The sequence below is a fragment of the Palaemon carinicauda genome, chromosome 35, assembly GCF_036898095.1.
Source record: "Palaemon carinicauda isolate YSFRI2023 chromosome 35, ASM3689809v2, whole genome shotgun sequence".
Lineage (NCBI taxonomy): Eukaryota > Metazoa > Arthropoda > Malacostraca > Decapoda > Palaemonidae > Palaemon > Palaemon carinicauda.
Window position 1 is genome coordinate 28,413,180 of NC_090759.1, and position 16,281 is coordinate 28,429,460.

Here is a 16,281-nt window from a genome sequence, read left to right on the forward strand (position 1 = left end):
ATTGTAAAAATGCTTTGATTTAAGATATATGTATTCTTGAGAGAGAGAGAGAGAGAGAGAGAGAGAGAGAGAGAGAGAGAGAGAGAGAGAGAGAGAGAGAGAGAGAGAGAGAGAGAGAGAGAGAGCTGCCAGCCGCGTACTGTAGACAAATCTGCTTCAGGAGAGTAAGTGGCCGAGTTGGGGTACGTGTCAGGAGCACCTGCGGCGCATGTATACTGAGGGGCGGCTGGCCTCTGTCATATGCACTCACCTCTCATTCCACATGCGCACCAACAAACAAGTAAACATTAAAGAGAGGCGTTACTGATGCCAAGTGTTGATATTGGTCGGTTCATGAGAGGCTGGGAAAAATGAAACTGATTTTTTTGGGGCGGTGTGTCAAAGGACACACTACACCAGAAGAGGCTCTTACTAAATGACTAACTACACTAAAAGAGGGTGTTACCAAATAAACTACACCAAAAGAGGGTGTTATCAAATGATAAACTACACCAAAGGAGGGTGTCAACAAATGAAAAAATACACCAAAAGAGAGTGTTTACCAAATGATAAACTACACCAAAAGAGGGTGTTTACCAAATGATAAACTACACCAAAAGAGGGTGTTAACAAATGAAAAACTACACCAAAAGAGGGTGTTTACCAAATGCTAAACTACACCAAAAGAGGGTGTTTACCAAATAACAAACTACATCAAAAGAGAGTATTACCAAATGACAAACTACACCAAAAGAGGGTGTTAACCAAATGATAAACTACACCAAAAGAGGGTGTTAACCAATAACTAAATACACCAAAAGAGGGGGTTATCAAATGACAAACTACACCAAAAGAGGGTGTTAACAAATGACATACTACACCAAAAGAGGGTGTTAACAAATGACAAACTACACCAAAGGAGGGTGTTTACCAATTGACAAACTACACCAAAAGAGGGTGTTAACAAATGACAGACTACACCAAAAGAGGGTGTTTACCAAATAATAAAGTACACCAAAAGAGGATGTTACCAAATGACAAACTACACCAAAAGAGGGTGTTACAAAATGACAAACTACACCAAAAGAGGGTGTTACAAAATGACAAACTACACACAAGAACGGTGTTCCACAATGACAAACTAACTACACCAAAGGAGGGTGTTACCAAATGACAAACTACACCAAAGGAGGATGTTACCAAATGACAAACTACACCAAAGAAAGGTGTTACACAATGACAAACTAACTACACCAAACAAGGGTGTTACCAAATGACAAACTACACCAAAGGAGGGTGTAGCGTTATCAAATGACAAACTACACCAAAGGAGGGTGTAGTGTTACCAAATGACAAACTACACCAAAAGGGAGTGTTACCAAATGATAAACTACACCAAAAGGGAGTGTTACCAAATGACAAACTACACCAAAAGAGGGTGTTACCAAATGACAAACTACATAGAAAAGTGTGTTACCAAATGACAAACTACACCAAAAGAGGGTGTTACTACATGACAAACTACACCAAAAGAGAGTGTTACCAAATGACAAACTACACCAAATGTGTTACCAAATGACAAACTGCACCAAAAAAGTGTTACCAAATGACATACTACACCAAAAGAGTGTGTTACCAAATAACAAACTACATCAAAAGAGAGTATTACCAAATGACAAACTACACCAAAAGAGGGTGTTACCAAATGACAAACTACGCCAAAAGAGGGCGTTATCAAATGACAAACTACACCAAAATAGAGTGTCACCAAATGACAAACTACACCTAAAGAGAGTGTTACCAAATGACAAACTACACCAAAAGAGAGTGTTACCAAATGACAAACTACACCAAATTAGAGTGCTACCAAATGATGAACTACACCAAAAGAGAGTGTTACCAAATGACAAACTACACCAAAAGAGAGTGTTACCATATGACAAACTACACCAAAAGAGAGTGTTACCAAATGACAAACTACACCAAATGAGAGTGCTACTAAATGACAAACTACACCAAAAGAGAGAGTTACCAAATGACAAACTACACCAAAAGAGAGTGTTACCATATGACAAACTACACCAAAAGAGGGTGTTACCATATGACAAACTACACCAAAAGAGAATGTTAACAAATGACAAACTACACCAAAAGAGAATGTTACCAAATGACAAACTACACCGAAAGAGGGTGCTACCAAATAACAAACTATACCAAAAGAGGGTGTTCACAAATGACAAACTACACCGAAAGAGGGTGTTACCAAATGACAAACTACACCAAAGAACGGTGTTCCACAATGACAAACTAACTACACCACAGGAGGGTGTTACCAAATGACAAATTACACCAAAGGAGGATGTTACCAAATGACAAACTACACCAAAGAAAGGTGTTCCACAATGACAGGTGTTCCACAATGACAAACTAACTACACCAAACAAGGGTGTTACCAAATGACAAACTACACCAAAGGAGGGTGTAGTGTTATCAAATGACAAACTACACCAAAGAAGGGTGTAGTGTTACCAAATGACAAACTACACCAAAGAAGGGTGTAGTGTTACCAAATGACAAACTACACCAAAAGAGGGTGTTACCAAATGACAAACTACACTTAAAAATGGTGTTACCAAATGACAAACTACACTAAAAGAGGGTGTTACCAAATGACAAACTACACCAAAATTGTTACCAAATGACAAACTACACCAAAAGAGAGTATTATTAAATGACAAACTACACCAAAAGAGGGTGTTACCAAATGACAAACTACACCAAAAGAGGGTGTTAGCAAATGACAAACTACACCAAAAGAGGGCGTTATCAAATGACAAACTACGCCAAAATAGAGTATCACCAAATGAAAAACTACACCAAAAGAGTGTGTTACCAAATGACAAACTACAGCAAAGGAGGGTGCTACCAAATGACAAACTACACCGAAAGAGGCTGTTACCAAATGACAAACTACACCGAAAGAGGCTGTTACCAAATGACAAACTACACCAAAAGAGGGTGTTAGCAAATGACAAACTACACCAAAAGAGGGCGTTATCAAATGACAAACTACGCCAAAATAGAGTGTCACCAAATGAAAAACTACACCAAAAGAGTGTGTTACCAAATGGCAAACTACAGCAAAGGAGGGTGCTACCAAATGACAAACTACAGCAAAAGAGGGTGCTACCAAATGACAAACTACACCGAAAGAGGCTGTTACCAAATGACAAACTACACCGAAAGAGGCTGTTACCAAATGACAAACTACACCAAAAGAGGGTGTTAGCAAATGACAAACTGCACCAAAAAAGTGTTACCAAATGGCATACTACACCAAAAGAGTGTGTTACCAAATAACAAACTACATCAAAAGAGAGTATTACCAAATGACAAACTACACCAAAAGAGGGTGTTACCAAATGACAAACTACGCCAAAAGAGGGCGTTATCAAATGACAAACTACACCAAAATAGAGTGTCACCAAATGACAAACTACACCAAAAGAGAGTGTTACCAAATGACAAACTACACCAAAAGATGAGTGTTACCAAATGACAAACTACACCAAATGAGAGTGCTACCAAATGATGAACTACACCAAAAGAGAGTGTTACCAAATGACAAACTACACCAAAAGAGTGTTACCATATGACAAACTACACCAAAAGAGAGTGTTACCAAATGACAAACTACACCAAATGAGAGTGCTACCAAATGACAAACTACACCAAAAGAGAGAGTTACCAAATGACAAACTACACCAAAAGAGAGTGTTACCATATGACAAACTACACCAAAAGAGGGTGTTACCATATGACAAACTACACCAAAAGAGAATGTTAACAAATGACAAACTACACCAAAAGAGAATGTTACCAAATGACAAACTACACCGAAAGAGGGTGCTACCAAATAACAAACTATACCAAAAGAGGGTGTTCACAAATGACAAACTACACCGAAAGAGGGTGTTACCAAATGACAAACTACACCAAAGAACGGTGTTCCACAATGACAAACTAACTCCACCACAGGAGGGTGTTACCAAATGACAAATTACACCAAAGGAGGATGTTACCAAATGACAAACTACACCAAAGAAAGGTGTTCCACAATGACAGGTGTTCCACAATGACAAACTAACTACACCAAACAAGGGTGTTACCAAATGACAAACTACACCAAAGGAGGGTGTAGTGTTATCAAATGACAAACTACACCAAAGAAGGGTGTAGTGTTACCAAATGACAAACTACACCAAAAGAGGGTGTTACCAAATGACAAACTACACCAAAGAACGGTGTTCCACAATGACAAACTAACTACACCACAGGAGGGTGTTACCAAATGACAAATTACACCAAAGGAGGATGTTACCAAATGACAAACTACACCAAAGAAAGGTGTTCCACAATGACAGGTGTTCCACAATGACAAACTAACTACACCAAACAAGGGTGTTACCAAATGACAAACTACACCAAAGGAGGGTGTAGTGTTATCAAATGACAAACTACACCAAAGAAGGGTGTAGTGTTACCAAATGACAAACTACACCAAAGAAGGGTGTAGTGTTACCAAATGACAAACTACACCAAAAGAGGGTGTTACCAAATGACAAACTACACTTAAAAATGGTGTTACCAAATGACAAACTACACTAAAAGAGGGTGTTACCAAATGACAAACTACACCAAAATTGTTACCAAATGACAAACTACACCAAAAGAGAGTATTATTAAATGACAAACTACACCAAAAGAGGGTGTTACCAAATGACAAACTACACCAAAAGAGGGTGTTAGCAAATGACAAACTACACCAAAAGAGGGCGTTATCAAATGACAAACTACGCCAAAATAGAGTGTCACCAAATGAAAAACTACACCAAAAGAGTGTGTTACCAAATGACAAACTACAGCAAAGGAGGGTGCTACCAAATGACAAACTACAGCAAAAGAGGGTGCTACCAAATGACAAACTACACCGAAAGAGGCTGTTACCAAATGACAAACTACACCGAAAGAGGCTGTTACCAAATGACAAACTACACCAAAAGAGGGTGTTAGCAAATGACAAACTACACCAAAAGAGGGCGTTATCAAATGACAAACTACGCCAAAATAGAGTGTCACCAAATGAAAAACTACACCAAAAGAGTGTGTTACCAAATGACAAACTACAGCAAAGGAGGGTGCTACCAAATGACAAACTACAGCAAAAGAGGCTGTTACCAAATGACAAACTACACCGAAAGAGGCTGTTACCAAATGACAAACTACACCAAAAGAGGGTGTTAGCAAATGACAAACTACACCAAAAGAGGGCGTTATCAAATGACAAACTACGCCAAAATAGAGTGTCACCAAATGAAAAACTACACCAAAAGTGTGTGTTACCAAATGACAAACTACAGCAAAGGAGGGTGCTACCAAATGACAAACTAGAGCAAAAGAGGGTGCTACCAAATGACAAACTACACCGAAAGAGGCTGTTACCAAATGACAAACTACACCAAAAGAGGGTGTTAGCAAATGACAAACTACACCAAAAGAGGGCGTTATCAAATGACAAACTACGCCAAAATAGAGTGTCACCAAATGAAAAACTACACCAAAAGAGTGTGTTACCAAATGACAAACTACAGCAAAGGAGGGTGCTACCAAATGACAAACTACAGCAAAAGAGGGTGCTACCAAATGACAAACTACACCGAAAGAGGCTGTTACCAAATGACAAACTACACCGAAAGAGGGTGTTAGCAAATGACAAACTACACCAAAAGAGGGCGTTATCAAATGACAAACTACGCCAAAATAGTGTCACCAAATGAAAAACTACACCAAAAGAGTGTGTTACCAAATGACAAACTACAGCAAAGGAGGGTGCTACCAAATGACAAACTACAGCAAAAGAGGGTGCTACCAAATGACAAACTACACCGAAAGAGGCTGTTACCAAATGACAAACTACACCGAAAGAGGCTGTTACCAAATGACAAACTACACCAAAAGAGGGTGTTAGCAAATGACAAACTACACCAAAAGAGGGCGTTATCAAATGACAAACTACGCCAAAATAGAGTGTCACCAAATGAAAAACTACACCAAAACAGTGTGTTACCAAATGACAAACTACAGCAAAGGAGGGTGCTACCAAATGACAAACTACACCGAAAGAGGCTGTTACCAAATGACAAACTACACCAAAAGAGGGTGTTAGCAAATGACAAACTACACCAAAAGAGGGCGTTATCAAATGACAAACTACGCCAAAATAGAGTGTCACCAAATGAAAAACTACACCAAAAGAGTGTGTTACCAAATGACAAACTACAGCAAAGGAGGGTGCTACCAAATGACAAACTACAGCAAAAGAGGGTGCTACCAAATGACAAACTACACCGAAAGAGGCTGTTACCAAATGACAAACTACACCAAAAGAGGGTGTTAGCAAATGACAAACTACACCAAAAGAGGGCGTTATCAAATGACAAACTACACCGAAAGAGGCTGTTACCAAATGACAAACTACAGCAAAAGAGGGTGCTACCAAATGACAAACTACACCGAAAGAGGCTGTTACCAAATGACAAACTACACCGAAAGAGGCTGTTACCAAATGACAAACTACACCGAAAGAGGCTGTTACCAAATGACAAACTACACCAAAAGAGGGTGTTAACGACAGTAACTATTCCCAATATTCTTCGGGATATTTAGTGGTATAGCTATCAATTCCCATTTTCTAGGTCCTTGGTTAATTTGTAAATATTAACAACGATGTTAATATTTACATAAATTAAAGTCACATGTGTTAGTGACAAATGATTATCATGAATAGCCACGTGTTACAAACTCATTAATGAGCTATAAGACGGAGATGGGTTGATTTCAGGTCTAAGAACAGATTCCTGAAATAGAAAAGGATTATATACAGTGAGCTTGGATTGAACTTATCCCTCTTGATGGGTCTTTAGTAGAGTCTACTGCTATGGATTATTTCGGCTCGGAGAAACAAAATCGAGTCATTTCCCCGCCAAAAGGATTTATCGTACAAAGAATTTTCAGGGGATATATATATATATATATATATATATATATATATATACTGTATATATTGATATATATATATATTATTATCATCCTCTATACCATGATCATCCACTATCTTGGGTTAGAGTTCTCTTGAATAATAAACTTTGGAATATATATACATATATATGTATATATATATTGTGTATATATATATATATATATATATATATATATATATATATATATATACACATATAAATATACATATACATAAATATACTCGTATATACATATATATATATATATATATATATATATATATATATATATATATATATATATTCCAAAGATTATAATTCAAGATAGTGGATGACCATGGTACCAAGGATAATAATAATAATAATAATAATAATAATAATAATAATAATATCAAACTTTCTAAGTGTATCTTATACTTCAGAATATGATACTGGCATATTTCCCCATAAGTTAATAGAAACAAAAAGGTTGCTAAAGAGCGTCAGACGAGTATTGGATATATTGACAGACAAGACAGACAGATGACAGCAACCTTTGTAGTTCTTTTCCTTAAATTTTCGATAAAAAATAAGCTAAAACTTACGAAGATTAAAAAATAGACAATTCGTAAAACCTAAAAATTTGACGATTAAAAAAAAAATTGGAAAAAAAGAGAAGAAGAAGAAGAAGAAGAAGAAGAAGAAGAAGAAGAAGAAGAAGAAGAAGAAGAAGAAGAAGAAGAAGAAGAAGAAGAAGAAGAAAAATATTACAATACGAAGCACAGAATAGGATATAACCTTGAAAAGGAAAATTTACGAAGGTAAAATATTTGAACAAAATTAAGAAACATTCATGAAAACAAATGGAAAATCTCAAAAATAAATTCAGAATTAAAATAAAAGCCTTTTGGGGAACAAAGAATTGAGAAATAGAAATTAGACAAATCATATAACATAATTAAAAAAGAAAAAAAAAACACGTTTTAAATTCTCATGATATGAAAAATATGAAATTTGTACTTTTCATTGTCTCATGATGTGAAAATTATAGAATTTACCTTTTTATAAAAAAAATTAATGCTTAGATGATGCAATAAATATTGACAGTGTCAATTATTTCTGTATCGAAAGCAAAATATTCCTTATTATTTAATTTCCTTAATGATCGGTAATTATCGCAATTAAAATTCAACCATGACAATTACGCAATATTTGTTCTAGAAATGATTTGTTTTTAACTTTCCAAAAGCGATAATTGCGAAGTCAATTATTTCGGACGCAGTGAATTAAATGATGGAAGGTATATTTCATTGACTGATATTACCGGCATTTTAGGTGTGCAATGATTCCAGTATATATATTCTCTCTCTCTCTCTCTCTCTCTCTCTCTCTCTCTCTCTCTCTCTCTCTCTCTCTCTCTCTCTCTCTCTCATATTGTATGAAATGCCTAAGGAACTCCAATTGTGCCATCTAATTCATATGTGTTATATAGAGCCTACTGATTTGTGCATTGTAAACAATTTACAATATACATATACACACATATAATATATATACAATATATATATAATGTATATATTTATATATATATATATATATATATATATATATATATATATATATATATATATATATATATATAGACACAATCTACACATACACACAGACACACACACACACACATATATATATATATATATATATATATATATATATATATATATATATATATATATAGTGTGTGCATTTACAAAGATACAAATAATAATGACAACATATATAATAGACTACGAATACCTAGACCAAGATTAGAAGTCTTCGTAAATAAAAACAGGAAGTTAAAAGGTAAGGAAGAAGGGAGTTTTCATTTTCTAATGCAGAAGCTAATAACCCGAGTATTCTAGTGTGACGGTGCCGAGTGAGGGTTGTGAACTCAAAGGCAGGATGCAATCAACTGAGTTGTTTATTAAGGAACACTCTTCTTTATATACAAAACCTCAAGGCAACAGGCATGACCTGTTCGAGAGACAGACAATGTTACAGAGCAAAACGGAGACATGATCATTCAGGTTCTTTTTAGTGCGAGGGAAGAGCGCAGATACAAGCATAATATATACAAAATAATTATGTACAATTGTGTGACACACGGTTGGTACATGGCTCCCCCCCTAAAAATGACATACTGTACATGTTAAATAGGGCGCCCTGATCTAGAGAGGCGAATTGTAGGCGGGTCATCTGGCAGAAGATAAGCAGGTTTTAGACGATCAATGGAGACCCAGTCTTCTTTGCCCCGAATGTTTAGTAGGAATGCTTTCGGACTGCGTCGGATCACAAGGAAAGGGCCCGTGTAAGGGGGCCTTAGTGGTGGCTTGCTAGTGTCGTTGCACAGGAAGACGTGCGTTGCAGAGTGCAAGTCCGTTGGTATGTGATGCTTCGCTGGGGGCTTGTAAGTCTGGCGGCACGGAGTAAATTTTCCCACGACGTGACGTATGCGCTGGAGATCGCCGGAGGAGGTTGTAGAAGGAAAAAATTCGGCAGGGACGACCAACGGGTCGCCATACACCATTTCAGCTGCCGAGACGTCGCAATCCTTGCAGCGGGACATCAAAGCTGCTTTGAGGGTGCGATGAAAACGTTCAACCATTCCATTGGCAGCGGGGTTGTAGGCCATTGTCTGATGTAGGGTGATGCCCAGGAGATTCGCTAATGACATCCACAATTGAGAGGTGAAAGTGGTTCCCCTGTCAGAAGTAATATGCTCAGGGATACCGAATCTTGAAATCCATCCAGAGAGTAAGGCAGATGTACATGAGGCGGACGTTGCAGTTTCCATGGGAATGGCTTCAGGCCAACGAGTGCAGCAGTCGATGACGGTAAACAGGTAACGATGTCCTTGTGATGTGGTAGGGGGCCTACAACGTCGACGTTAATGTGTGCGAAACGATGCTGAGGTTGAGAAAAGGTGCCCACTCTTGAATCCGTGTGTCGATGTACTTTGGAAGTTTGGCAAGAAGTACAGGCGCGGACCCAATCCTTAGCATCCTTAGAAATGCTGTGCCAAATGAACTTTGCCTTCAGCAGCTGTGCAGTAGAACGGCACGAGGGATGTGAAAGGCCGTGAATGAAATCAAACACCTGTCGGCGCATGGGAGCAGGAATCCAAGGTCGCGGTCTATCAGTACTGACGTCACAGAGGAGGGTGGTGTTGGAGTCTTCGAGGGGAAAATCTTCCCAACGGAGGGACGTTGGGCTTCAGCCAGGCCGTTGTAATCCAATCCCAGTTGAACGGCAGCCAACGTGTTTCTTGACAGGGCATCAGCAACGGGATTCATTTTCCCAGGGACGTATTGGAGGGTGCAATTGTATTCAGCCACGGCGGAGAGATGTCTGCGTTGACGGGCGGACCAGGCGTCAGACTGTCGAGGGAAGGCGTGCACCAGAGGCATGTGGTCTGTGCGAATGACGAAGGGCGTACCTTCTAAGAAATGGCGAAAGTGACGGACAGCCAAGTGCACCGCCAGCAATTCTCGATCGAAGGTAGAATAACCCGATTCTGCCTTGGACAGTTTTCTGCTGAAGAAGGCCAATGGGCGGGGCGAGTCTTTGACCACCTGCTCGAGTACTGCACCAATAGCGACGTCGCTGGCATCGGTGGAGAGAAGGAGAGGGGCGTGTGGGATAGGAAAAGTGAGAGCCGCAGCAGTTGATAGGGCCTTCTTTGCATTGCAGAAGGCTGCTTCTTGAAGGGGACCCCACTTCAGGTCCTTTGGCTTGCCCTTGAGGGAGGCGTAGAGGGGAGCAAGAGTGGCGGCAATGGCTGGCAGAAAACGGTGATAATAGTTGATCATGCCCAAGAATTCCTGCAGAGCTTTGACGGTCGAGGGCGCGGGGAAGTTCTGAACGGCTGCTACCTTCTCAGGGAGGGGATGGACTCCTTCAGGAGTGATACGGTGCCCTAAGAACGACACTTCGTTGGCGCCAAAGGTACACTTGTCGTACCGGACTACAAGGCCGTTTTGTTGCAGGCGGTCGAGCACGATGCGCAGGTGACGGAGGTGTTCCTCTTTTGAGGAGAACGCAAGTATGTCGTCCACATAACATACACAAAAAGGGAGGTCCCCTAAGATGCCATCCATGAGACGTTGAAACGTTGCCCCAGCATTACGAAGGCCAAAACAGGAGTAATTGAAGGTGTATGTACCAAACGGAGTGGTGATAGGGGTCTTGGGGATGTCTTCTGGGTTCATAGGCACCTGATAATACCCCTTCAGGAGGTCGAGCGTAGAGAAAACCTTCGCTTTGTGCAGGTAGGAGGTCACATCGGCAATGTTTGGGAGGGGGTAGTGATCCGGTTCTGTTTGCATGTTCAGGCGCCTGTAATCCCCGCACGGACGGAGGGAGCCGTCTTTCTTCAGAACGATGTGTAAGGGTGACGACCATGGGCTGGAGGCCTTTTGGCAAAGGCCCATTTTCTCCATTTCGGCGAACGTCTGTTTGGCGGCTGCCAATCGTTCCAGTGCCAGACGTCTGAATTTTGCAAAGACTGGGGGTCCCGTCGTCTTGATATGGTGATAAATACCGTGCTTGGCAGGAACTGTGGGCGTTTGGCGAAGTTCTGGACGGAAAACTTCCGGGTACGACGTGAGGAGGTGGGCGTAGGCATCCGTGGGTGCGCTGATGTGGAGAGCGAGGTTAGAGGGGGCGGGTTGAAGAGGTGTCGACAAGTACGAGTCTGCGTTGACCAATCGTCGGTGGGCGACATCGACCAGAAGGTGGAAATGAGAGAGGAAATCCGCACCGAGGATTGGCATTGTGACGTCAGCAACGAGAAACTTCCAATTGAATTTACCGTTTCCGAACGATAATGTGAGGTTCTCGTAACCGTAGGTGGGTATCGCAGATCCGTTGGCAGCAACTAAGGGGACGTCGGCAGATGTAGACAGACTACGTCGTGCCTTGAAGAGTTTCCTTGGCAAAAGAGAACGACAAGCACCCGTGTCTACCAAAAATCGCACGCCCGTTCCTGCATCCTGTAAAAAGAAAAGATTAGAAACATGGGAGGCCACCGCCACAAGCGATGGCCTACTTACACGTTTTTTGGCCACTGACAATCCTTGGCACATTTCTTCGCGGTTGCCCCGAATCTGAAGTGGTAGTAGCAAAACTGCGGCGGATGGGAGGTAGTAAGTGGCTGTAGAAGTCGTTCGTTGGGGCGCGAGCGATTGGTGGGTGGTGGGCGGCTTTGTCGCCGCTTCGGCACGTCACGGGGTAGGCGTGTATGTCCTACGGCATTCATGTCAGCTTCGGTTGACGTTGAATAGGCATCCTCATCGTCAGGGGTGGAGGCGTTGATGGAGGTCTTGAAGTGGCTGTCCATAAGGGCGTCGGCTTTGGTCATCAAGTCCTTTATGGGTAAACTATCGACATCGGGTATGGCAGCACGTACAGGTTCGGGTAAACGGCGTATCCAAAGGGCACGAAGTAGGTTCACCTCACGAGGAGAGCCGTCTGCGGCAGGTTGAAGGCGAGCGATACTGGTCATTTCCCTGAGGGCAAGCGAAGCCCTTTGGTCCCCCAACGGTTGTTGCGAGAGCTGAAAAAGCTTTGCTATACGGGCGGCTGGCGACGGCGAGTACTGCTGCAGAAGGTATGATTTGAGGGCGTCATACGCTATTGGGGTGTCTCCTTGTTCATAAAGCCAGTCGGATATTTCTGGGAAGGTGTCCTCGGGTATCGCCGCGAGAACATAATCCGCTTTGGTGGTTGAGCGAGTCACGCCCCCGATACGAAACTGAACTTCTGCGCGCTGAAACCAAGCAAACGCCTCTCCGCTGGCGAACGGTGAAAGTTTCAATGGGGCGGCCGCAGCGCCAACTGCTGTAGTAGAGTCCGTCAGAGTAGCAACGATGGAGGGGCGAGGGAGGTGAGGGTGGAAGGCAGTGGAGAGAGTCGACTTCCGGGGTCACCAATGTGACGGTGCCGGGTGAGGGTTGTGAACTCAAAGGCAGGATGCAATCAACTGAGTTGTTTATTAAGAAACACTCTTCTTTACATACAAAACCTCAAGGCAACAGGACATGACCTGTTCGAGAGACAGACAATGTTACAGAGCAAAACGGAGACATGATAATTCAGGTTCTTTTTAGTGCGAGGGAAGAGCGCAGATACAAGCATAATATATACAAAATAATTATGTACAATTGTGTGACACACGGTTGGTACACTAGTCTCTATCTTACCTCGAATAGAAAAAAAAATGATTAAATTAATAAATCAAATAATTATTTTATATGATAAAAGCTAAGCAACATTCTCCTGTTCCAAGAATTTATGCTGAAAGATCTAAATTAATAAATATAAAAAAAACTTCAATGATTATAAATGTGTATAATGCCAAAGGACTTCTGTTATACCATTCGAGAGTCATATTTCAAAATGAATGATGATATTAGATAAATAATGCACACCGTGGTATCAGAAAACTGATAGAGAGGTTGAAAAAAAGAAAAAACAAAATAAAAAGAGAGAGAGAGAGAGAGAGAGAGAGAGAGAGAGAGAGAGAGAGAGAGAGAGAGAGAACGAACGTACAACCGTCAAAATCCCATGTGTATAAAAGAAAAGATGATATCACAAAATCGAAGAATGGCAACTAGCCATTTTTATAATGTATATTGACCGGCTAATATTCTATTTCTTTGAGCATTTGATGATTCCTACAAAAATCATCTTTATTTCTCCTTTACATACTTTCTGCTGCATAAAATGCAAAAGTTTTGAGGACCATCAATATATTTCAAGCAATATTACAGTAACTCTTTCATATTAGGGAGGAGAAAATATTTATTTTTTTTTGGGAGGGGGGGCATAAAAAAGCTCATATAGCTGCTTAGATTTATACAAATCTCCAATTTTATATTGAATTCTCTATAAACTACTGTAGATATATTTAATTTTTGTATATGAAATTTCAAAGTGCAATGTAAACCATCAGCTTCTAATGTTCTACTACAATCTTTTACATTATATATATAGTATTGGAAATAATTTCAAAATTACTATACTCAATGCTGTGAGAAATGGACGATAGGGTAGGACACCTGGTTTCAAATGGATTCTCCTACCGGTACCACAGCTCACCAACCAACCGGCCCCCTCCTCTCTCTCTCTCTCTCTCTCTCTCTCTCTCTCTAGAGATATATATATATATATATATATATATATATACTGTATATATATACACATTATATACATATATATAAACACTGTATATATATACATACATATATATATACATATATGTGTATACTGTATATATACATATATTGTACATACAAATAAGCAATATATCATACCCCTCTCAATATCTCGATTCTCTTCATACCTCGGGATCAGAGACCCAAGGGGAAATGAACTCAAAAGATGATAGCTTATGGTCGGCCGGGGAATCGAACCACGGTTCGAGAAACTAAGACGACAATGACACCAAATTTTCATTCAAGAGAACAAAAGACTCACCCTTTATACTATTTTGATCGGTGTTGACTTGGGCCGGGGTGGGGAGTGTTTCAATTCTTCAGTAGTGAAATATGCTTTTCACGCCTATTTTCATGTCTATGTTTAAAAACAGCTATGAATGGCAGAGGCTAGGGACAGTGACAATGCCCTAGAGACTGACCTTATATTTATATAATCAGCGCCCAGGGCCCCTTCACACTCAAGCTATGACCAGGGAGGGGCAGGGAAACGGATACTGACGACTCATCAGGTAGACCTATAGGATCCCCATGCAAGGATTGGAAGTTGTAGATCAAGAAACTCACGACTCTGAGGATGACTCCATCTCCCGTCCAGGAGAATGTAAGGCAGGAACGTTTCCAATAGGCATTGTGATAAGATTTTCGACAAGATTTTCTTTCAGGTTTTAGGCAGGGACAAAATATGACCTCATTTCAGTGAATTCCCCAGTGAATTCAATCAGACAAAAGCCAAGTTAAAAAAAAAAATTTATATAAAAAATAACATAACTTTTTGAAATCTGTTTAGAAAAGGAAAATCAAACGCCAGTGTTAACAAATTCTCAACAGCTTTTGCCCGGCTCTGTTCTGTTTAGCAAACAGGATAAATAAAAGCACGAAATATTCGACCTGTTCCAATAATTGGGGAAAAAAATACCTTATACACTTTTCTAACTCGTTTACAGATCAACCTTTTTGAAGATGTTTTTATTTTATCTCAACTTCGGACCTCAATAATAAAATTTAAACTAATTCAGGATCCTCTTTCTATCTACTTATCTCCCTCTACATAATAAATTGATCGCCAACAATATGATTTTCATAGAGAGAGAGAGAGAGAGAGAGAGAGAGAGAGAGAGAGAGAAAAGAGAGAGAGAGAGAGAGAGAGAGAGTAGGTATTACGACCCCCGAGAGAGAGAGAGAGAGAGAGAGAGAGAGAGAGAGAGAAAGAGAGAGTAGGTATTACGACCCCTGAGAGAGAGAGAGAGAGAGAGAGAGAGAGAGAGAGAAGCGTTTACATTACTTATGATTACATGGATCGTCAGTGTTTCGTTAAGGGATTCATGAACATTAAGCGTTCCAGAAAATTCCAATTAATTCCACTAAATTCCATCAAAATGCCAGAATGGACTTGGAATGACGGATGTAAATGGGGACGATATAAAGAAGACATTAGAAGAAAATGAGGAAGGATGGGGAGGGGGGGTACTGCGGAAGCAAGAAAGACCCCATGGTGTGGAAGGGGGGAGGGGGGTCAGTTGATACTCCATCCTTATTAATATTTCAGTAATCTTCCACTGCGCACATTCTAATTCACGTACGATACAGGTTCTTATTACCTTGCGCTACTTCCCAACTCCCCCCTCCCCCCTTCCCCCAGATCTCCATCAACCCTTACCTCTTTCCTAAACTTCTCCCAGCCTCTTAGTTAACCCCAGTCTTTCCTCCTCGAACTAACCTCCAGCTCCCAGGCCTCCTTCAGAGGTACTAAGGGCATCTTAATTTCTTTTGTGAAGCGTTTATCTTGTGCGAGGGGCGTTGGTAAAATACTTGTTGTTTTGCTAAGGCGCTAAATATGTCGGCGCTTTTACCTGGGTAAAGTTTTTCCAAGCGGTAAAATCTTAAAGCGGCAATGTGCATAATGAGAGAGAGAGAGAGAGAGAGAGAGAGAGAGAGAGAGAGAGAGAGAGATTTACTCAAAGGCTGCATTCCAAATATGAAAATAT

The 16,281-nt window shown here is 40.4% G+C and overlaps 2 protein-coding genes across 3 annotated transcripts in view; one reads left to right on the forward strand and one right to left on the reverse strand.

Annotated features, from left to right (window-relative positions):
* The window catches only part of LOC137627408 (protein FAM185A), a 558,433-nt gene that overhangs the window by 399,712 nt on the left and 142,440 nt on the right, over positions 1-16,281 (reverse strand). The gene's annotated exons all lie outside the window — the stretch shown is intronic.
* Positions 1-16,281, forward strand: part of LOC137627407 (uncharacterized) — a 419,507-nt gene that overhangs the window by 226,568 nt on the left and 176,658 nt on the right. The gene's annotated exons all lie outside the window — the stretch shown is intronic.